This window comes from Lepidochelys olivacea (assembly GCF_965140295.1).
Source record: "Lepidochelys olivacea isolate rLepOli2 genome assembly, chromosome: 1".
NCBI classification, from domain to species: domain Eukaryota; kingdom Metazoa; phylum Chordata; order Testudines; family Cheloniidae; genus Lepidochelys; species Lepidochelys olivacea.
Genome location: NC_140411.1, coordinates 150,425,537 through 150,448,645, shown reverse-complemented (window position 1 = coordinate 150,448,645; position 23,109 = coordinate 150,425,537). Strand labels below are relative to the sequence as shown.

The following is a 23,109-nucleotide window of genomic DNA, read 5'->3' as shown; positions in this document are numbered from 1 at the left end:
TTTTCTAAATAGTCCCGAACCACTTCTTTCTCCACAGAGGGCTGGTCACCTCCTCCCCATGCTGTGCTGCCCAGTGCAGTAGTCTGGGAACTGACCTTGTTCGTGAAGACAGAGGCAAAAAAAGCATTGAATAAATTAGCTTTTTCCACATCCTCTGTCACTAGGTTGCCTCCCTCATTCAGTAAGGGACCCACACTTTCCATGACTTTCTTCTTGTTGCTAACATACCTGAAGAAACTCTTCTTGTTACTCTTAACATCTCTTACTAGCTGCAACTCCAGGTGTGATTTGGCCTTCCTGATTTCACTCCTGCAAGCCCGAGCAATATTTTTATACTCATCCCTGGTCATTTGTCCAATCTTCCACTTCTTGTAAGCTTCTTTTTTGTATTTAAGAACAGGAAGGATTTCACTGTTAAGCCAAGCTGGTCACCTGCCATATTTACTATTCTTTCTACACATCGGGATAGTTTGTCCCTGTAACCTCAATAAGGATTCTTTAAAATACAGCCAGCTCTCCTGGGCTCCTTTCCCCCTCATGTTATTCTCCCAGGGGATCCTGCCCATCAGTTCGCTGAAGGAGTCAAAGTCTGCTTTTCTGAAGTCCAGGGTCTGTATTCTGCTGCTCTCCTTTTTTCCTTGTGTTAGGATCCTGAACTTGACCATTTCATGGTCACTGCCTCCCAGGTTCCCATCCACTTTTGCTTCCCCTACTAATTCTTCCCGGTTTGTGAGCAGCAGGTCAAGAAGAGCTCTGCCCCTAGTTGATTCCTCCAGCACTTGCACCAGGAAATTGTCCCCTACATTTTCTAAAAACTTCCTGGATTGCCTGTGCACCGCTGTATTGCTCTCCCAGCAGATATCAGGGTGATTGAAGTCTACCAGGAGAACCAGGGCCTGCGATCTAGTAACTTCTGCGAGTTGCCGGAAGAAAGCCTCGTCCACCTCATCCCCCTGGTCTGGTGGTCTATAGTAGACTCCGACCACGACATCACCCTTGTTGCTCACACTTCTAAACTTAATCCAGAGACTTTTTCCCTCCTTTCCCTGCCTCTCACCCATGCTGTCTCTACAGGGCAGATAAGGTGCAACAGGTAACTCTTGAAAACATTTAGGAGAAATGTTTTGGGGTTTTTTGCCATTACTTTATCTGTCAGCAGAGGCTGGTGCATACATTTTTCTCCTTTATGATTTTCTGTGAAGAATTGCCCGCTATCCAAACTGTTGCCACCTCCCATTGCTCTCAATGAAAGTGAAACCAGGGAAGATAGAGTTCCCAGTGTTCTCTGGAGGCAAAGACAAATGCTCAGTCCTGCTGGGAACAATGGGAGATAGATTTGGGGGCAGAGAAAACAGAATTCCATCTTTGTTGGGAAAAGAGGAAATATTTATCTGGCAGGTTGCTAAAACAACAAAAAGTATGTTTTGGACTTAGAATTTATAAGTAGCCCAGGGGACTTAGACTTGTGCAAAGGTGATATTTGATAATGCAGTTTTCATACAGCTCTGCAGTTTATGACCTGGATGTAACATATGTGATAAATATATACACATGTTGGTGTATTGTAAATATTATTGTAATTTGCACCATGACCTAGAATAAGAACATGATTAATATTTGTCCATTATACATGTATAGAAATATTAATTTAGGCTACCATAAAACTGAGCTTATGTGCTTTGTACATAAAATGTATGATTAGGGTTTGTCACTATTGTAGTAATTAATCTTTCACAGGCTGAAAAATCTGAAAGTTTATTACTAATGATGTTCAAGTCTGCTTTTGGGCTGGGAAGTTTGTGCTGTGCTGCTCTCTTCCATAAAGGGTATACAATTAGCCAAGTTCTCTTTATTTTCCCTCTGGAAAAGGTGACAACTGCTTTAGGGCAGGTCTACTCTACCAATTTAAGTCAGTGCAGCTGCACCACTGTCTGGTGAAAACACTTTTAATAAGTCCACCTCCTTGAGAGGTGGTAGCTATGTTGCTGGGAGAAGCACTGTCTATATGAGTGGTTAAGATTGGTATAGCTACAGGGTACGTTGCTTAGAGGTGTGGATTTTTCACACTGCTGAGTGATGTAGTTATATTGAAATAAGAATGTAGTGCAGACCAAACTTTAGTATCCAAGTTAAATTCACTAAGGTGCATCTCCCCATCTCTACCCCAAGAGGGGAGAAATATCTTTTGGGAAAGAACATTTTACTTTTGAAAGTTTAAATCCTTATATACTGTAAATGTAGCTCACTCCCTATAAAAGTAATAGCTATTTACAAATTTGGAAATGGTTTAGCGGTGTAGGGATGATCATCCCAGATATGCCATCCCTTATCTCAATGAAATAAAATTGAAAGGGCAATGTGCTGTAAATAAATTAAATGTCCTCTGACATTTGATTACAGATGAATTCGCTTATCTAAAACCAGAGCTGACATATGCTTATTTTCTTACATGTAAATATTTATTTCTGTCATTGCTTGTGGAACACTGATTGATTGACACTCTAGATGCTGTGTTACTCTTAAGTGTGTCAAGTTAAAGTATGACTTAGTGCTCAGCATGGACATTCTTATCCCTATCTGAGCAATTAACTCATTTATATTTTGGGAATACAGTGCCTCTCTTTCTGGTAGAGAGAGAGAATTTGATTTTGCATGATCACAGTCCTGGCAATGTGTACAAAGAAAATATGAACTCTTGAAAATTGTGCCAGAATAACTACTGATGCAGTGCTACTTATTTGGGCTACCTAGTTTAGACTGCTCTGTATATGAGGTGCGGACATTGAGAAACAAGGTCATTGAACCACTTTCTTGTTGTTAATGATGTGTTTGAATAATTTCATAAGTCTTTAAACCAGGTCCTGTCATTTGCAGTACACTGCTGGACATCAGTTAATCAACATTTTTGCATCATAAACCCATAATGACAGTTGTTCCTTCACAGTTATAGTCTGAGCATATAGTCCCAAAGTGCCAGCAAAACTATGTTTGACATCCTAGCAGCAGGTTTCAGAGTAACAGCCGTGTTAGTCTGTCTTCGCAAAAAGAAAAGGAGTACTTGTGGCACCTTAGAGATTAACCAATTTATTTGAGCATGAGCTTTCGTGAGCTACAGCTCACTTCATCGGATGCATACTGTGGAATGCATACCATGGTATGCATCCGATGAAGTGAGCTGTAGCTCACGAAAGCTCATGCTCAAATAAATTGGTTAATCTCTAAGGTGCCACAAGTACTCCTTTTCTTTTATCATAGCAGCAGTTTCAATACATGTATTAATGGTCAGCTTAATAGAAAAATGTAATGTACATGCTTTCAATTAAGTAATATCCATATATAGTGAATAGAAGCTAACAACAATGTCCATTGAACCAGTCCATTTAATAAATGTATAGAAAAATCTTTATCAATCCAGCAAATACTTCAAAGCAAAGTTATCAGCTCTCAAGCACTTGCATATTAATGGATTTAATTTGATAGGAAGCAGAATATGGTTAAATGTTTTGGCCACCCATGCTCTTTCTTAGCTCGTCCATTTTGAGAGATTATTAGCTGCAGTGTTCTGAAATTCCGTTTTTTTCCCTTGGCTTCCATGAAATGGAGTATTATTCAGTATTATTATTTCAGTAGGAGTATTCAAACATTTTAAAAAAAATATTTCCTCCAAGTGTGCAATAAACTTGGAGGAATTACAATTACAGAGTAAAATTTTGAGTGTGTGCCGTTATGGACGGGGATGTAGGTGGTCTGGCCTAGTAGTGAGAGCAGGATTCAGTTCTAGTGGCAGAGCAGGCATCCAGTTTGGGGAATGAAGCCAAGGGTCAGGATCAGAATCAACTGCCAGTTACCAGAGCAAGGAGATACGCCAGAGTCAGAACCAGGAATCAAAGCTGAGGGTGAGATACCAAATACCAAAGAGTCAAGGTCTGAAATCAGAGGCTGAGGTTGGAGCCAGGACTGGTGACTGAGGATTGGAGTGGAGGTGTAATGGCAGGAGGGAAGACAAGGATCAAGCATGGAGTAGGAGCATGGCAGGAACGGGAATGAAGGCAGAAATAAGGCAGGAGCCAGAAGCAGACCAGGAACAAGGTTGGGTGCAGGAGGTAGGCATGAGCAGGATCCAATGCAGCCACAACAGGAAGCTACCCTATTGCTCAGACAAACTTCCTGTTCCTCCTCCTGGCTTAAATAGCATAATAGGACCAATTGGTGGAGCTGAGAAATCCTCCAATCAGAGCTCGTGTGGGTGGTGCCTTGGCTAGGGCTATTGCCCTAGTAGCTTTCCAGCCCACCAGGTGTCAGTAGCTATTGGGTGGAGCCCAGGATGTGGCAGCTGTCTGGGATTCCCAGGCCTGGGTTCAAGATCTGGAACATCACAGGCACCTGGAAACATTTATCTGGAATCAGAGGCTGTGCTACAGAGAGTGGATGCCCCCTGGGATGCTGAGCCATGGGGAATACGCTGATAATTGGCAATATGATAAAAGTACTGCCTGAGGCTACTCGGTTTTGCCCATGATATATCCTTCTCAGAGCACATGGGAATACAGAACACCAAAAAACCCTTACTCTAGAATTTCTACTGGCTTTGGGTTTTACAGGCAATGCAAAAGTAATGTAAGTCCTGGGAAGTGTAAACAGTTTAAAAAAAAATCTGTATTCAAATGTGCCAGACAACCATGACATTTTAGGACAATAAGTGTTAAGTGAGGGAATCCTTTGGGAATAGTTAATGTAAATTCCATAGCTCCAGCTATGCAAAAACCCAGTCTTTTGAAGCTATGTCCTGAGAATAGGTCAATTGACTGGCGATTACCTGTTTCTGGACACTGTAGATCAAAGGCCTGAGCTGTATATTTAAAAAAATAATAATAATAAAAAAAAAGCTAAACTATCCAGTCAGGATTTTGATTTCTCATCTAAAACTTTACATTAACTTGTTGTAACCAATGGCACAAACCCAGTTGTGCATTTTGCAAAACTGACATTTATGAGAGCCCTACTTTGGAGTTGGGTGTAATCTTTGATAAACTATTAGCATACGTGTAGATTCTTTTATTGGTTTTATTGTTTCCTCTGTAATTTTTTTTTACTGTAAGAATAAATGCAGTTTGCTTTGTCAAGGCTGGTTGGTAACTGGTGAGAGGTTAACAACAGGTACTGGATACCCAATCAGTCCTGCTGAGGAAACCACAGTGAGGTGCACAAGGATCGTAAACGTAATCCCTGGTCTGAATGGGGAGAGATAGAGGCCTCCTCCCTAAAGAGGTGATGGTTGGGAGCCAGCAACCTTAAGAGGGTGCCCTCGAAGAACACCAAGGGACTGGAGCGGGTAGGGGGCTCAAAGGTGTAATTAACCCTGAGAGTAGTATTTTTGTTCGTTTTGTTTTTTCTTTGGAGCCAGAAGGAATGTAAAGACTGCATTTTTGTTTCCTTTTGGTACAAGAAGTCACTTCAAGTCTGTGTCCTTGATACAAGTGCAGTAGAGTTCCAGGTAGCTGGTTGTAGCTCCTCCATGCAAGGCTGCACAAGGGAGTAGAGGACTGAGCACAGCTCTGCTCCTCTTTGGTCCACCAATGCCCCAGACTGACATGTTGCTTTCTTCACTTTTCCAAGAGTTGGGGTGCAGAACGTGATAGATCTGCCTCTGCTGATTTTCTGTTGGAGGAGTGTTCTCCTGCGCCAGCCACTTTGCTCTGCTTTCACCACATTAAATGCATTTAGTAGACTGCAGAATGTGCCCCTGTGTTTTGGTTCTACCCTAGCAAAAGAAGGAATTTAAGGATTTCTGGGGGGGGGGTCCTCCATTTTGGAGAAGAGGCATTTAAAAAGACTTGATAACATTTTCATTCAGTCCGTGGGCACTTAGGCTTTGGTCCTCCAAACACTTTTGCATGTTTAACTTTGAAGTTAGTGGGACTGCTCATGTATCCAAAGTTAAGTACCTGTGTGCTCACCAATTTGGAGAGTTGGGGCTTGTTAACAAGGGGACATTTACTTGCGTTAATATACTGGTATAATTATACTGCTGCAGTTATAACTCCCAGTGTGGACATTGCTATTCAGAATAAAGTGACTTAAACTGATTCCAAAGCAACATAAGCTAAAATGAAAAAAGGCCACTGTTAATTCCGAATAAGTGTCCACATGGGGAGTTACGTTGATATAATGCTGTCACGCTCTCTGGCTCATGACTAAGTGAGCTGTAGCTCACGAAAGCTTATGCTCAAATAAATGTGTAAGTCTCTAAGGTGCCACAAGTCCTCCTTTTCTCTTTGCGAATACAGACTAACACGGCTGCTACCCTGATACCTCAGGGCAGACACCCTAAACTGGTGGTGTGTTCTATAATAAGATTTCACCAAATCAGTAACAAAAGTGAACTCCTGGATCACTATACCAGTCTTACCATGAAGTCAAAGGCAGTTCCCTTCGACTATCCAGTCTATCTTGCAACCCAGACAAGCTGGACTTTGTGATAAAAGATCTCTTACACCAAAAGTCACACCATATTTAGGTTGCTTCCAGTGCAAGAGACCAGTCACTTACCCCAGATCAGTTGGTACTCTCGATCTACACCAAAAACAATGCTGGTAGCCAAGTCTATAGTAAACTAACTAAAGCTTTATTAGCTATGAAATGGAAATTAGAGTTACTGAAAGGCTAAAGCAGGTTAAATATATATACAGATGAGTCACAGTCTATAATTCCAACTGGTAGCGGAATTGTAGTAATCTGCCAGTTTCCCAAAAGTCTCTCAGGCTATCCAGAATAATTCTGGGGATTTCCATCTTCTCGTTCAGTTATTCCACTCAATCCAAACAGTACAGAGAAGGTGAATTTTTCTCTAAATCCATACTCATAGCTTCTTCTCACTGACAGGGTCACTACCCATGTGGGCTCTTCCTGTGATGCTGGAGAGTGAGGTATGCATTTAGAGTCTTTGGCCTCTGATTTGTCACACACAGTGACTTGCTTTGAAATTAGCACTTTTCTGTTAAAGTTCTACATGTATATTCCACAAGGCTTCTTTCTCATTTGCTGAGTTATTTAGTTACTGGAGTACATACAATGTAAATGTTTGCTACTACTGTCAAGGTTCCTTCCCCACTCTGAACTCTAGGGTACAGATTTGGGGACTTGAATGAAAGACCCCCTAAGCTTATTCTGACCAGCTTAGGTGAAAAACTTTCCCAAAGTACAAACTTTGCCTTGTCCTTGAACCCTATGCTGCCACCACCAAGCGTGTTAAGCAAAGAACAGGGAAAGAGCCCATTTGGAAACGTCTTCCCCCAAAATATCCCCCCAAACCCTACACCCCCTTTCCTGGGGAAGGCTTGATAAAAATCCTCACCAATTTGTACAGGTGAACACAGACCCAAACCCTTGGATCATAAGAACAAGGAAAAAGCAATCAGGTTCTTCAAAGAATAATTTTAATTAAAGAAAAGGTAAAAGAATCTCCTCTCTAAAATCAGGATGGTAAATACCTTACAGGGTAATAAGATTCAAAACATAGAGAATCCCTCTAGGCAAAACCTTAAGTTACAGAAAGACACAAAAACAGGAATATACATTCCATTCAGCACAGCTTATTTTATCCGCCATTAAACAAAAGGAAATCTAATACATTTCTAGCTAGATTACTTACTAACTAACAGAAGTTAGTCTGTTGTCGTGGTGGAAGTCTGCTACAGACCACCGGACCAGAGGGATGAGGTGGACGTGGCTTTCTTCCGGCAACTAACAGAAGTTACTAGATCACAGGCCCTGGTTCTCATAGGAGACTTCAATCACCCTGATATCTGCTGGGAGAGCAATACAGCGGTGCACAGACAATCCAAGAAGTTTTTAGAAAATGTAGGGGACAATTTCCTGGTGCAAGTGCTGGAGGAATCAACTAGGGGCAGAGCTCTTCTTGACCTGCTGCTCACAAACTGGGAAGACTTAGTAGGGGAAGCTAAAGGGGATGGGAACCTGGGAGGCAGTGACCATGAAATGGTCGAGTTCAGGATCCTGACACAGGGAAGAAAGGAGAGCAGCAGAATATGGACCCTGGACTTCAGAAAAGCAGACTTTGACTACCTCAGGGAACTGATGGACAGGATTTCCTGGGAGAATAACATGAGGGGGAAAGGAGTCCAGGAGAGCTGGCTGTATTTTAAAGAATCCTTATTGAGGTTACAGGGACAAACCATCCCGATGTGTAGAAAGAATAGTAAATATGGCAGGCAACCAGCTTGGCTTAACTGTGAAATCCTTGCTGATCTTAAATACAAAAAAGAAGCTTACAAGAAGTGGAAGATTGGACAAATGACCAGGGATGAGTATAAAAATATTGCTCGGGCTTGCAGGAGTGAAATCAGGAAGGCCAAATCACACCTGGAGTTGCAGCTAGTAAGAGATGTTAAGAGTAACAAGAAGGGTTTCTTCAGGTATGTTAGCAACAAGAAGAAAGTCAAGGAAAGTGTGGGTCCCTTACTGAATGAGGGAGGCAACCTAGTGACAGAGGATGTGGAAAAAGCTAATGTACTCAATGCATTTTTTTTGCATCTGTCTTCACGAACAAGGTCATTTCCCAGACTACTGCACTGGGCAGCACAGCATAGGGAGGAGGTGACCAGCCCTCTGTGGAGAAAGAAGTGGTTCGGGACTATTTAGAAAAGCTGGATGAGCATAAGTCCATGGGGCCAGATGCGTTGCATCCGAGAGTGCTAAAGGAGTTGGCGGATGTGATTGCAGAGCCATTGGCCATTATCTTTGAAAACTCATGGCGATCCGGGGAAGTCTCAGATGACTGGAAAAAGGCTAATGTAGTGCCCATCTTTAAAAAAGGGAAGGAGGAGGATCCTGGGAACTACAGGCCACTCAGCCTCATCTCAGTCCCTGGAAAAATCATGGAGCAGGTCCTCAAGGAATCAATTCTGAAGCACTTAGGGGAGAGGAAAGTGATCAGGAACAGTCAGCATGCATTCACCAAGGGCAAGTCATGCCTGACTAATCTAATTGCCTTCTATGACGAGATAACTGGCTCTGTGGATGAGGGGAAAGCGGTGGACGTGTTGTTCCTTGACTTTAGCAAAGCCTTTGACACGGTCTCCCATAGTATTCTTGCCAGCAAGTTAAAGAAGTATGGGCTGGATGAATGGACTATAAGGTGGATAGAAAGCTGGCTAGATTGTCGGGCTCAATGGGTAGTGATCAATGGCTCCATGTCTAGTTGGCAGCCGGTATCAAGTAGAGTGCCCCAGGGGTCGGTCCTGGGGCTGGTTTTGTTCAGTATCTTCATAAATGATGGAGGATGGTGTGGATTGTACCCTCAGCAAGTTTGCAGATGACACTAAACTGGGAGGAGTGGTAGATACTCTGGAGGGTAGGGATAGGATACAGAGGGCCCTAGACAAATTAGAGGATTGGGCCAAAAGAAATCTGATGAGGTTCAATAAGGACAAGCGCAGAGTCCTGCACTTAGGACGGAAGAATCCCATGCACCGCTACAGACTGGGGACCGAATGGCTCGGCAGCAGTTCTGCAGAAAAGGACCTAGGGGTTACAGTGGACGAGAAGCTGGATATGAGTCAACAGTGTGCCTTTGTTGCCAAGAAGGCCAATGGCATTTTGGGATGTATAAGTAGGGGCATTGCCAGCAGATCGAGGGATGTGATCATTCCCCTCTATTCAACATTGGTGAGGCCTCATCTGGAGTACTGTGTCCAGTTTTGGGCCCCACACTACAAGAAGGATGTGGAAAAATTGGAAAGAGTCCAGCGGAGGGCAACAAAAATGATTAGGGGACTGGAACACATGACTTATGAGGAGAGGCTGAGGGAGCTGGGATTGTTTAGCCTGCAGAAGAGAAGAATGAGGGGGGATTTGATAGCTGCTTTCAACTACCTGAAAGGGGGTTCCAAAGAGGATGGATCTAGACTGTTCTCAGTGGTAGCAGATGACAGAACAAGGAGTAATGGTTTCAAGTTGCCGTGGGGGAGGCAAACACCAAATGCACTCTTATACATTTAACAATCACTTTGTTCTATACTAATATACAAGCTAATTGGCCTGGCTATGCATTTGTAAGCATTCAGTGAGCCGTGATGCTTTGACATGAGCTGTTACCTGGTCTGTGTCCCAAATGCTAATAAATTTCCCCATGTAGACAAATCCTTAGTCTCCATTCAAAGGACAAAGTCCAGGGACTATGAGAGCTTTTCTGTCCCTCTTAAAGTGGTTATACAAACCCTTTGAAAGCATTGCTGGGTGAAATTGGGATGCCAGAAATATCTGAGCGATCAGCCTTTCTTGGATTTCCAGTCTTAGTCCCTGTAGCAATGCAGTAGTCTGGGCTGGAACTTCCCTGTTTTCCCTGGTACCATAAGATGACCCCATGACAGTGATCAATGGGTATTTTATTAATAATTTACTTAAATGTTTATTAAATTGTACGGCATATTTCCATAAATTGTATGTCAAACAGAATATTAATTTGTCCAAAAATAAGAAATACTTAGATATTGTTTTCTGCAAGAAGGTAATTCTGATACATACTTACATTACTGTGTACCCCTAATATTATTCTGTTCTCTCCTCTGATATACATATGTAACAATCAAAAATATTAATGCATATACATCTGGGAAAGAATAGCCCCGCATAGGAAAGAACATGACTTAAGTTTAAGGGGCTGCAGTACTCCTAGGGAGTAGGCTTGATGACTTGGGTTGGTGGAGAATGGGAGGTAAAACAATCTACATTGGCTACATTCTCTTTTATAAGAGCCAGCCCTGTCTAAATATCAAGTGATTGCATATTATATGTGTTTTAAGCCTGTGAAAACAGTACACTTTTTTCCCATCTAATAACTCCTTGAGGTACTTTTGGGAGCGGATATTGCAGAATTTAGACATTGTGTCATCTAACACTAAATCATCTCCATTTGGTCCATATGCATAGAGAATATGTAAATTAAGTATGAATTAAACACTCAAAAGATGTAAATTCTGTGAAGAATAAAAATGAAAACATCAAGTCCTCTGAAAATGGGTTATCTATTTTTTTATTGAAGTGCTTTAATTTTAGAAGATTTTCAGTGAAAACAAGTTTTCATATTTTATCATCTGTCAGAATAGCCTTAAGTATTAAAGCTAGCACTATAGCACGCTAATATAGAATTATTTATACCACTTTGAAGTTTTTTATATTTCTTACAAGGTGCTAATTGTGCTGAATCAAGCTGACAAAATTGCATAATTTTTAGGTTAATATTAGCATAATCCTACAGCACATTGTTTAAAGGAAGTAAAGAAATAAAGTATGCTGAATATTTTTTCAATACGATGAATAAATCTGTATCTTTCTCACAGTCATAATTTCCATGACACTAATCATGAATTTTAGGGGGGTTTATAACTAGTTATGTACTTTGTCATGTGGGCCAGTGTGCTACTGAGTAAGACTTCTGAGAATTTTTGCAAATAAACCTTTGTATATATCCAGTAGAGAAGAGCAGAGCATGGGGGTAATATGGGGATTTCATGATTTTAAACTATTAGTTAAATATTAGTGAATAGTTTTAAAACAGTTTTAACTGGAATATAGAGGATATTTTCGTTAAAGTAATAATACAGGAGTTTTCACTTCTTTTTATAAATTTGTGCCATTTTCTTTGTTTAAATTAAAGTTTTGGCTTCTGCATTTTCTGCCATGGCGTGCTATGAAAAGCACAGTCTAAGAGCAGGTGCCTGCAAGCACAGACTCTGACTCCTATGTGGAGCCCCATTGAAATCCAGGTTTGTGTATCGCTTTGCAGGTTAAGAAACCTTAATAATGAGACATCAAATTTACACCACATCAGTTAGTGCCCTGATGTGAAAGGATGTTTGAATTACAGGTTAGGATTTTATTCCTAGTGAAAAGCATACGGCATTGTCAAGGAATTGCAATTCCAAAATTTGCTTAAACATCATCGGAAGGGGTGTTTTCCCCCACTTGCCTAAATATTTATTTTAGTACTGCAGTGATCTGTGAAGAGAGAAGCCTCCCCTTCCTTTTGTGCCTCAACACCAATTATATTGCAGGTTCCCTCAGCAGTTCTTTCAGTGACATTTTACCTTTGTATGGATGCAATAACGATGCTAGTGCATCAACAAGAGAATAAACCAAAGACCCAGGCTGAGTTCAGCTTATTCAGGCTTTAGTTTTGGCATATTTTTGAAGTCTACCTGCCTGTGTGACAGTGCATGTGGTAGGAAAAACTAGTCAGGAATGCCCATTAGTTTCACGCTTGCAGATTCTTGATGCATTTTTGCCTGATGGGAACAGGGATGCTAGCTGTCACAATCTCCTTTCATTTTTGGTTATTATTTTGTTTAAAATTTTCCAGGAATTTATCAGTGCTTATTACATTTGTTTTTTTAAACAAATTGGTGAAAATTGGTGCAAAAAATTAACTTTGCAGTTTTGGGGGGTAAATATTGGGCTTAATATTGGGATAAGAAGACAGTAAAAAAAGCAACAAAAAAAGAAAAGTAAGAGTATTGAAAGTAAAAGCAGTTTAATGCTCTGGTTTATTTCATGAACTGTACATTACCAATATGTGTACTCACGCACGCCCGTGCATGTGTGTCTTCCACTACATTGTCTTACTTTAACAGACAGCCTTGCATTTACATGTAGACTAATTTATTATTAACACAAACACATCTACCGAATGTAATGTATGGCATTTTCTTAAAATAATCAGTATGTTCCTGTGTTTGAGTGGTCCAATATCTGGGTGAAGATCAGTAATAAAAACAAATAACTTTTGCAAAATCCAGGATTTTTTTCCGTAAAAATCAGTAAAAACTGAAAACAGAAGGCCTTACTGATGAGGTACGTGTGCAGACATCTGCCATGCTTGCCTGCAGTCCCCCAGGATTCTCATGCTGTGGCTCCTTTTGTCATTTGGGGGCCGCTTTGATACTGCCTCTTCAGGCATCCAAGTGACTGCCTAAGTCCTTACTGATGTTCCTGCTGGAAAGAGCCAGGAAGAGAAGGATAGGACAAAAAATAGGAAAGGGAATTTCTCCCAGCCCCCTGACCAAGTGTATACCAAAGGCCAGGGGATCAAATGGATTGGAAAACAAATTTTGCTTTGAAGATTTTGAGAGGCTAGCAGAGAATAAGATGAAGTAGTCAGTATTTCAAAATAACTTCCTAGAAAAAATAGTACTTAGCAATTTGAGTCTTGAAAATCCTTTACAAATATTAAGCCTCTTGGGAAAATTGAAAAGTAGGTAAATGTTGTTATACTCATTTTGTAGATGAGAAATCTGAGGCACAATGAAGCTTATTGATTTGATACAAGGATATGTGAAAAGAAAAGGAGTACTAGTGGCACCTTAGAGACTAACCAATTTATTTGAGCATAAGCTTTCGTGAGCTACAGCTCACTTCATCGGATGCATTCGAGGATATGTGGAAGACAGGTGGCCAACTCAGTATTAAAACTTGAGTCCTGACTGCCAATCCTCTGCTCTGACCACTGGGCTATCTGTTTTTTGGAAATCTAAAATTTCTAGCATTACTCCAAGAAAGGAAAATGCAATCAAATGTATTTGTTTTTTTATGTAAATCTAGTTTAATTGTTGCAATTTTCAAATTGTAGTAACCGAAATGAAAATGTAAAGGAAGGAGGTCTTTTTTTTAAAAAAAAAAAAAAGTATGACATGATATATTTTTTAAATGCCCTATAAGGTGTTCAGCATCATGTATTAGAAATAAAATTTATGGTACATGAATGAAATAACAGTTTGTTGTTTTTTACTTCCATGGTGGTGGTGTTATAGATATTTAAATATATCTAACAACACAATTAACAAAAGTGCATTTTGGTTACCAATAAATTTTGACTGACCTTTATTGCTGCTTAACCACAGTTTTAGCTTTACCTTTTATTCTGATTACAGTGGGAAAACAATAGTTCCCCCCCCCCCCAAATAGTCATGAGCAATGAGTGCTAAAACTTAAATGCTAAGAGATTGTATTTTGACTGCATATCTGCCTGCTGCTGCTTCCTTCTCTCCTCCCCCTTGAAACTTCAATTAGGCATAGAGAAAGAGAATGGAAATTGACTTGAGATTCAATTTGCAAGTGCTGAAATGCAAATTCAGCAACTCCTATATCAGCTCATACTGAATTTTTCACATTTAAGTAGCTGATAAACTTGCTCAAGCTGAGAAGAGTAACTTTATTTTGTGAGAAACATGAAGCTCATTTAACTGGTTGAACCAGAAGAAAAGTATTTTTACCTTTATATTGTAGGTGACTCTTTATGTGTGAATCAAGATTTCCATTTATTTTAGGTTAAGGCACCTAAATATGTACTGGATTATTAAAACATTTTGTATGTTTCCATTATAGAGCTGTTAATCCTTAGTAAATATATTTTAATAATTACTCAAAATACCACAATCATCTTACAAAATGTAAATTTGCCATGCAAATACAATTTTAAATTTTTAACTGTGCAATATTCTGTTATCGAGTGCTGCTGAGGTTCTTGCTAGGAGACAAGATCTTTTGCAGAGCCCATATTACTTATAAGTTGAGCAAAATTCAGCTAGAGATATCTTATATATTAACCAGAAACTGTAATAAGTTTGTTCTCATCATTCCTACCACTGATGAGAAGGGCAGTGATTTTGTCATGGTGACTTATGTCATAACGTTTAGGAATTTGTTGAAATCAAAAGTCAAAGACTATCTTACCCTCTTTCTTAATTGACAGGCCTTGGAAAGGCTCCACTACAGGCTGAAATCTTGGCCTCATTCAAGTCACTGGAAGTTTTCCCTCTGCCTTGAATGGGGCCAGGACTTCATCCCTGGTCAGTCAAGAGCAGTGAAAAGATGCAGTGGGCAAGATGGAGCCAAACTACCACCAAACTCCCTGAAGAGGATCATGCCAAAAGGATAGAGGGGAAATTCCTTTTTCTTCTTCCAAAAAAAAGAATGATCATAATGATAAGAGGGTACCCCATCTTCCTTGGAATAATCTGATTTACTTGGTTAGAGACACAACTTGGCATTCAGGCTGATAGTTTATCTATGCAGGAATCAGGCTATTTCCTTCTCAAATAATTGAACACACTTTTAATTATCCTTTAAATATACCCTAAAATCTATTAGAATCCACAAAAGAGGATTATTAAACAAAATAATAGTTGCATATTTAACAATGGCATATCTAACAAAACATCCCAAGAAATCTTTCATTAATTATCACACTCAACAGTGCAGCAAAACACAAGATAAATGAATTTACTACTTGAATGAGAAATTCCACAAATGTCCAAATCAAAGTTGTTTCCCAACACTGTACCATAACTCTGCTTTGGGAAATTCTATAACTTTAAACCACTGAGGAAAATCTAAAGGGGCTTAAACTCTGGCAAGTCAAGTGTAAAACTATTATAGAATCATAGATTTTTAAGGTCAGAAGCGACCATTATGATAATCTAGTCTGACCTCCTGCACAACGCAGGCCACAGAATCTCACCCACCAACTCCTGTAACAAACCCCTAACTTATGTCTGAGCTATTGAAGTCCTCAAATTGTGGTTTGAAGACTTCAAGATGCAGAGAATCCTCCAGCAAGTGACCCGTGCCCACGCTGCAGAGGAAGGCGGAAAACCCCCATGGCCTTCCCAACCCCAAATATGGCGATCAGCTAAACCCTGAGCATGTGGGCAAGACTCACCAGCCAGACACCTAGGAAAGAATTCTCTGTAGTAACTCAGATCCCACCCCATCTAACATCCTATCACAGGCCATTGGGCATATCTATCGCTAATAATCGAAGATCAATTAATTGCCAAAATTAGGCTGTCCCATCACATCATCTTCTCCATAAACTTAACAAGCTTAGTCTTGAAGCCAGATATGTCTTTTGCCCCCACTGCTTCCCTTGGAAGGCTGTTCCAGAACTTCACTTCTCTGATGGTTAGAAACCTTTGTCTAATTTCAAGTCTAAACTTCCTGATGGCCAGTTTATATCCATTTGTTCTTGTGTCCACATTGGTACTGAGCTTAAATAATTCTTTTCCTTCCATGGTATTTATTCCTCTGCTATATTTATAGATAGCAATCATATCTCCTCTCAGCCGCCTTTTGGTAAGACTAAACAAGCCAAGCTCTTTGAGTCTCCTTTCATAAGACAGGTTTTCCATTCCTCGGATCATCCTAGTAGACCTTCTCTGTACCTGTTCTAGTTTGAATTCATCCTTCTCAAACATGGGAGACCAGAACTGTGCACAACATTCCAGATGAGGTCTTACCAGTGCCTTGTATAATGGTACTAACACCTTCTTATCGCTACTGGAAATACCTCACCTGATGCATCCCAAGACCGCATTAGCTATTTTCACGGCCATATTACATTGGCGGCTCATAGTCATCCTGTGATCAGCCAATACTCCGAGGTCCTTCTCCTCCTCTGTTACTTCCAAATGATGCGTCCCCAGTTTATAACAGAAATTCTTGTTATTAATCCCTAAAAGCATGACCTTGCACTTTTCACTATTAAATTTCATCCTATTACTCCAGTTTACAAGGTCATCCAGATCTTCCTGTATGATATCCCGGTCCTTCTCTGTATTGGCAATACCTCGCAGCTTTGTGTCATCCGCAAACGTTATTAGCACATTCCCGCTTTTTATGTCAAGGTCAATAATAAAAAGATGAAATAAGATTAGTCCCAAAACTGATCCTTGAGGAACTCCACTAGTCACCTCCTTTCAGCCTGACAGTTCACCTTTCAGTGTGACCCACTGTAGTCTCCCCTTTAACCAGTTCCTTATCCACCTTTCAGTTTTCATATTGATCCCCTTCTTTTCCAATTTAGCTAATTCTCCATGTGGTACCGTATCAAATGCCTTACTGAAATCGAAGTAAATTAGATCCACTACATTCCCTTTGTCTAAAAAATCTGTTACCTTCTCAGAGAAGGAGATCAGATTGGTTACGATCTACCTTTTGTAAAGCCATGTTGTATTTTGTCCCAATTACCATTGACCTCAATGTCCTTAACTACTTTCTCCTTCAAAATTTTTTCCAAGACCTTGCATACTACAGATGTCAAACTAACAGGCCTGTAGATACCCGGATCACTTTTTTTCCCTTTCTTAAAAATAGGAACTATGTTAGCAATTCTCCAATCATACGGTACAACTCCTGAGTTTACAGATTCATTAAAAATTCTTGCTAATGGCCTTGCAATTTCGGGTGCCAATTCCTTTAATATTCTTGGATGAAGATTGTCTGGGCCCTCCAATTTAGTCCCATTAAGCTGTCTGAGTTTCGCTTCTACCTCAGATATGGTAATATCTACCTCCATATCCTCATTCCCATTTGTCATGCTACCATTATCCCTAAGATCCTCTTTAGCCTTATTAAAGACTGAGGCAAGGTATTTGTTTAGATATTTGGCCATGCCTAGATTATCCTTGACCTCCACTCCATCCTCAGTGTTTAGCGGTCCCACTTCTTCTTTCTTTATTTTCTTCTTATTTAGATGGCTATAGAACCTTTTACTATTGCTTTTAATTCCCTTTGCAAGGTCCAACTCTACATGGCTTTTGGCTGTTCTCACTGTATCCCTCCCATCTTCCACTCCTTGTAGGCTTTCTGCTTTTTCTTTATCACCTCTCTGAGATGCTTGCTCATCCATCTTGATCTACAACTTTTCTGAATTTTTTCCCCTTTCTTGGGATGCAGGCTTCTGATAGTTTCTGCAACTTTGACTTGAAGTAATTCCAGGCCTCCTCCACCTTTAGATCCACAAGTTTTTCAGTCCAATCCACTTCACTAACTAATTTCCTTAATTTTTTAAAGTTAGCCTATTTAGTTAGTATGATTAGGTAGGCCAAAAAAGAATTTGAAGAGCAAATAGTGTGAGACATGAAAGCTAACTGCAATTTTTTTAAGTACATCAGAATCAAGAAGTCTGACAAACAATCAGTGGGGACACTGACCAGTCAAGGTGCTAAAGGAGCACTCAAGGAAGATCAGGCTGTTGCGGAGATGCTAAATGTATTCTTTGTATCAGTCTTCACTGAAGACCATGTGAGATTCACACACCCAAGGCATTCTTTTTAGGTGACAAATCTGAGGAACTGTCCCAAATTGAGGTTTCAATAGAGGAGGTTTTGGAACAAATTGATAAATTTAAACAGTAATAACTCACCAGCCATCAGATGATATTCACCAGAGTTCTGAAGGAATTAAGATCTGAAATTGTAAAACTACTAAATTTGGTTTGTAATCTATCACTTTAATCAACCTCTGCACCAGATGACAGGAGGTTAATTAATGTGATGCCGATTTTTAAGAAGGCTCCAGAAGTATTTTGACAATTACAGACCAGTAAATTTAATCTCATTATCTGGCAAATTGGTTGGAACTATAGAAAAGAACCAAATTACCAAACATGTAGATGAACATGATATGTTGGAGAAGAGTCAACATAGCTTTCGTAAAGGCAAATCATGCCTCCCCAGTCTATTACAGTTTTTGAGGGTTCAGCAAACATGTGGACAAGGGTTATCTAGTGGACTTTCCAAGTGAACTGTACCAAGACCTGTGCTGTTCAACATATTCATAAATGATCTGAAAAAGGGTTAAACATGAGGTGGCAAAGTTTGCAGACGGTACAAAATTTCTCCAGATAGCCAAGTCCAAAGCAGACTGTGAAGAGTTAGAAAGGGATCACACAAAACTGGATGACTGAACAACAAAATGGCAGATGAAATTTAATGTTGACAAATGCAAAGTAATGCAAATTGGAAAACACAATCCAAACTATACATACAATGATGGGGTCTAAATTAGCTGTTGCCACTCAACAAAGAGCTCTTGAAGTCACTGTGGACCATTCACTGAAAATATCGGCTCAATGTGCAGCAGCAGTCAAAAAAGATAAGTGTTACAAATCAAAAGAACAGGGATAGATAAGATGACAGAAAATATCATAATGCCAGCATATAAATCCATGGTACTCCTACACCCTGAATATTGCATGCAGTTCTGGTCACCCATCTCAGAAAAGATGTATTTAAATTGGAAAAAATAAAGAGAAGGACAACAAAAATGATTAGGGATATGGAGCTGTTGCGGTCCAAATACAAGACAGAACAAGGCTTTAAGCAAGCAATCAGGCTGGTCTGCCTTGTCAGCTTTCCACCCTCTCTTTTATTCTCTGCTCCTCCTGCGCATTACATACTCCAACAGATAAAAGGAATACACTGGCTTTGTTTAATATTCTTATTTACCAATTTCTATCTACCGCATTCCTTGCTCTCGGGCCTTGAGCCCAGTCCTGGGAGGCTTCCCACAGTTCATATCATCTGGGCGAGTTTCCAAGGTTCATGCCCTTGAGAGGAGCTGTGTGTGCACTGCTCCTACACAACACTCAGGGTGTGCCCTGAATGTTGCCAAGTGCATGAACCCTGCATGAATCCTTCATCGAGCAGCTTCCAAATAAAGAGAGATTAGGAAGATGGGGACTGCTCAGCTTGAAAAAGACTGCTTACTTTGCTTAAGAGCCTTTGGTGAAGGACCTTGTCAAAGGCTTTCTGAAAATCTAAGAAAATCAATCTTTGTTGACCCCCTCAAAGAATTCTAGTAGATTGGTGAGGCATGATTTCCCTTTACAAAAACCATGTTGACTCTTCCCCCAACAAATTATGTTCATCTATGTGTCTGAAAATTTTGTTATTTACTATAATTTCAGCCAGTTTGCTCTGTACTGAAGTCAGGCTTACAGGCCTGTAATTGCCGGGGTCACCTTTGGAGCCCTTTTTAAAAATTGGTGTCACATTAACTGTCCTCCAATCATTTGGTACAGAAGCTGATTTAAATGATAGGTTACAGATTACAGTTAGTAGTCCTCCAATTTCATATTTGAGTTCCTTCAGAACTCTTGGGTGAATACCATCTGGTCCTGGTGACTTATTACTGTTTTAGTTTATCAATTTGTTTCAAAACTTCCTCCAATGATGCTTCAATCTGGGACAGGTCCTTGGATTTGTCCCCTAAAAAGAATGGATCAGGTTTGGGAATCTCCCTCACATCTTCAACCATGAAGACTGATACAAAGAATTCATTTAGTTTCTCTGCAATGGCCTTATTGTTCTCGAGTACTCCTTTAGCATCTCAATAGTCAAGTGGCCCCACTGGTTGTTTAGCAGGATTCCTGCTCCTGATGTACTTCAAAAAAAATTTGGCTATTACTTTTTGAGTCTTTGGCTAGGTGTTCTTCAAATTCTTTTTGACCTTCCTAATTATATTTTTACACTTCATTTGCCAGAGCTTATGCTCTTTTTTCTATTTTCCTCATTAGGATTTAACTTCCACTTTTTAAAGGATGCCTTTTTGCCTGTCATTGCTTCTTTTACTGCGGTGTTTAGCCACGGTGGCTCTTTTTTGGTTCTCTATGTTTTTTTCATTTGGGGTACACATTTAAGTTGCGCCTCTATTATAGTGTCTTTAAAAAGTTTCCATGAAGCTTGCAGGGATTTTACTTTTGGTGCTGTACCTTTTAATTTCTGTTTAACTAATCTCCTCATTTTTGTGTAGTTCCCCTTTTTGAAATTAAATGCTACAGTGTTGGGCCACTGTGGTGTTTTCCCCATAATAGGGATGTTAAATTTAATTATATTATGGTCATGATTACCAAGCGGTCCAGCTGTATTCACCTCTTGGACCTGATCATGTGCTCCACTTAGGACTAAATCAAGAATTGCCCCTCCTCTGGTGTGTTCCAGAACTAGCTGCTCCAAGAAGCAGTCATTTAAGGGGTCAAGCAGCTTTATCTCTGCATCACGTCCTGATATATACCCAGTCAATATGGGGATATTTGAAATCCCCCATTATTATTGTGGGTATTTTTTTTAATAGCCTCTCTAATCTCCTAGAGCATTTCACAGTCACTATCACCATCCTGGTCAGGTGGTCGGTGATATAGCGTTACTGCTATATTCTTATTATTCTAGCATGGAATTAGTATCCATAGAGACTCTATGGTGCAGTTTGGTTCAGTTAAGATTTTTACTTCATTTGATTCTACGCTTTCTTTCACATATAGTGCTACTCCCCCACCAGCACAACCTGTTCTGTCCTTCTGATATATGTTGTACCAAGGTATTACTATTTCCCATTGATTATCCTCATTCCACCAAGTTTCTGTGATGCCTATTATATCCTAATTTAATATGAGGCATGCTAGTTCACCTATCTTATTATTTAGACTTCTAGCATTGGTATATAAGCACTTGGTATATAAGCACTTTAAAAACTTGTCACTTTTTAGCTGTCTCCCATTACGTGATGTAATTGAATGAGACTTTTTTTTCATTTGACTGTTTCTCATCAGATCCTACCTGTATTTTATCATCTTCCATACTCTTCTCCTTACTAGGACATAGAGAATCTCCATTAGTAGATCTTCCCCTAAGGGATGTCTCTGTCTGAACCATGTGCTCTTCCGCACCTATCAGTTTTCCCCATGCCTTTTAAAAACTGTTTTTTGACCTTTTTAATTTTAAGTGCTAGCAATCTGGTTCCATTTTGGTTTAGGTGGAGCCAATCCTTCCTGTATAGGCTCCCCCTTTCCTAAAAGTGTCCCCAGTTCCTAATAAATCTAACCCCCTCCTCCCTATATATCATCTCATCCACACATTGAGACCGTGCAGTTCTGCCTGTTTAACTGGTCCTGTGCGTGGAACTGGAAGCATTTCAGAGAGTGCTACTATGGAGGCCCTGAACTGCAATCTCTTACCTAGCAGCCTAAGTTTGCATCCAAGACCTCTTTCCTATCCTCCCCAATGTCACTGGTACCTACATGTACCACGACCACCGGCTCCTCCCCAGCACTACACATAAGTCTGTCTAGATGTCTTGAGAGATTCTCAACCTTCGCACCAGGCAGGCAAGTCACCATGTGGTTCTCTTGGTCATCACAAACCCAGCTATCTATGTTTCTAATGATTTAGTTGCCCATTACTAATACCTGTCTCTTCCTAATAACTGGAGTTCCCTCTCCTGGAGAGGTATCCTGAGTGCGAGAGGATACCACATCATCATCTGGAAGGAGGGTTCCAATTATATGATTGAGCATTAGCTTTCGTGAGCTACAGCTCACTTCATCGGATGCATACTGTGGAAAATGTAGAAGATCTTTTTATATACACACAAAGCATGAAAAAATACCTCCTCCCACCCCACTCTCCTGCTGCTAATAGCTTATGTAAAGTGATCAGTCTCCTTACAATGTGTATGATAATCAAGTTGGGCCATTTCCAGCACAAATCCAGGAAAACCTTATGCTCAAATAAATTGGTTAGTCTCTAAGGTGCCACAAGTACCCCTTTTCTTTTTGCGAATACAGACTAACACGGCTGTTACTCTGAAACCTGTAATTATATGATTGTTTCCCTCTGCTCCAGTTGGATGTTCTCCTTCCCTGAGGCTTTCATCCTCCTCAGCAGCACAGAGGCTGTCAGACCGGCGGTGGGACCGTTCTATTGTGTCCCAGAAAGTCTCATCTATATACCTCTCTGTCTCCCTTAGCTCCGACAGCTCAGCCACCCTGGTCTCCAAAGCCCGTACATGGTCTCTGAGGGCCAGGAGCTCCTTGAACCGAATGCACACCTACACCACCTGCCCATAGGGCAGGTAATCATACATGCTGCATTGGGTTCAATAAACTGGGTAGCCCCCACTCTGTTGCAGGACTTCTGCCTGCATTCTTATTACTCCTGCAGCTGGTTCCCTTGTTGTTTTGTTTTTATCAGGGGATGTTTTTTGGCTTAAGTTTAAAGAAGTTTAAGGAATGCGAAGTGTATGTAGGCCTCTCCTCCCCCCACTCCTGTTGTAAACTCCCTTGCAAAATTCCCCAGTTAGCCACTCCTGTTTGCTAGGACATGGGAACTGAACTACCCTTTCATACTTAATGGTGTTTTCTTCATGCCAGTATCTAGGCATGTTGGCAGAGTAGCGTGGCAGATTGCACTACTTCTGGAAGTATTGTACCAATTCTGTGGATTAGCACAGGACTTCAGGTTTTCAAAGCTGTCA

General features: G+C 40.4%; 1 protein-coding gene across 3 annotated transcripts in view; it reads left to right on the top strand.

Moving 5' to 3' along the window:
* Positions 1-23,109, top strand: part of DMD (dystrophin) — a gene marked incomplete at both ends in the record, with an annotated part of 1,846,964 nt that overhangs the window by 858,743 nt on the left and 965,112 nt on the right. The window lies entirely within an intron of this gene.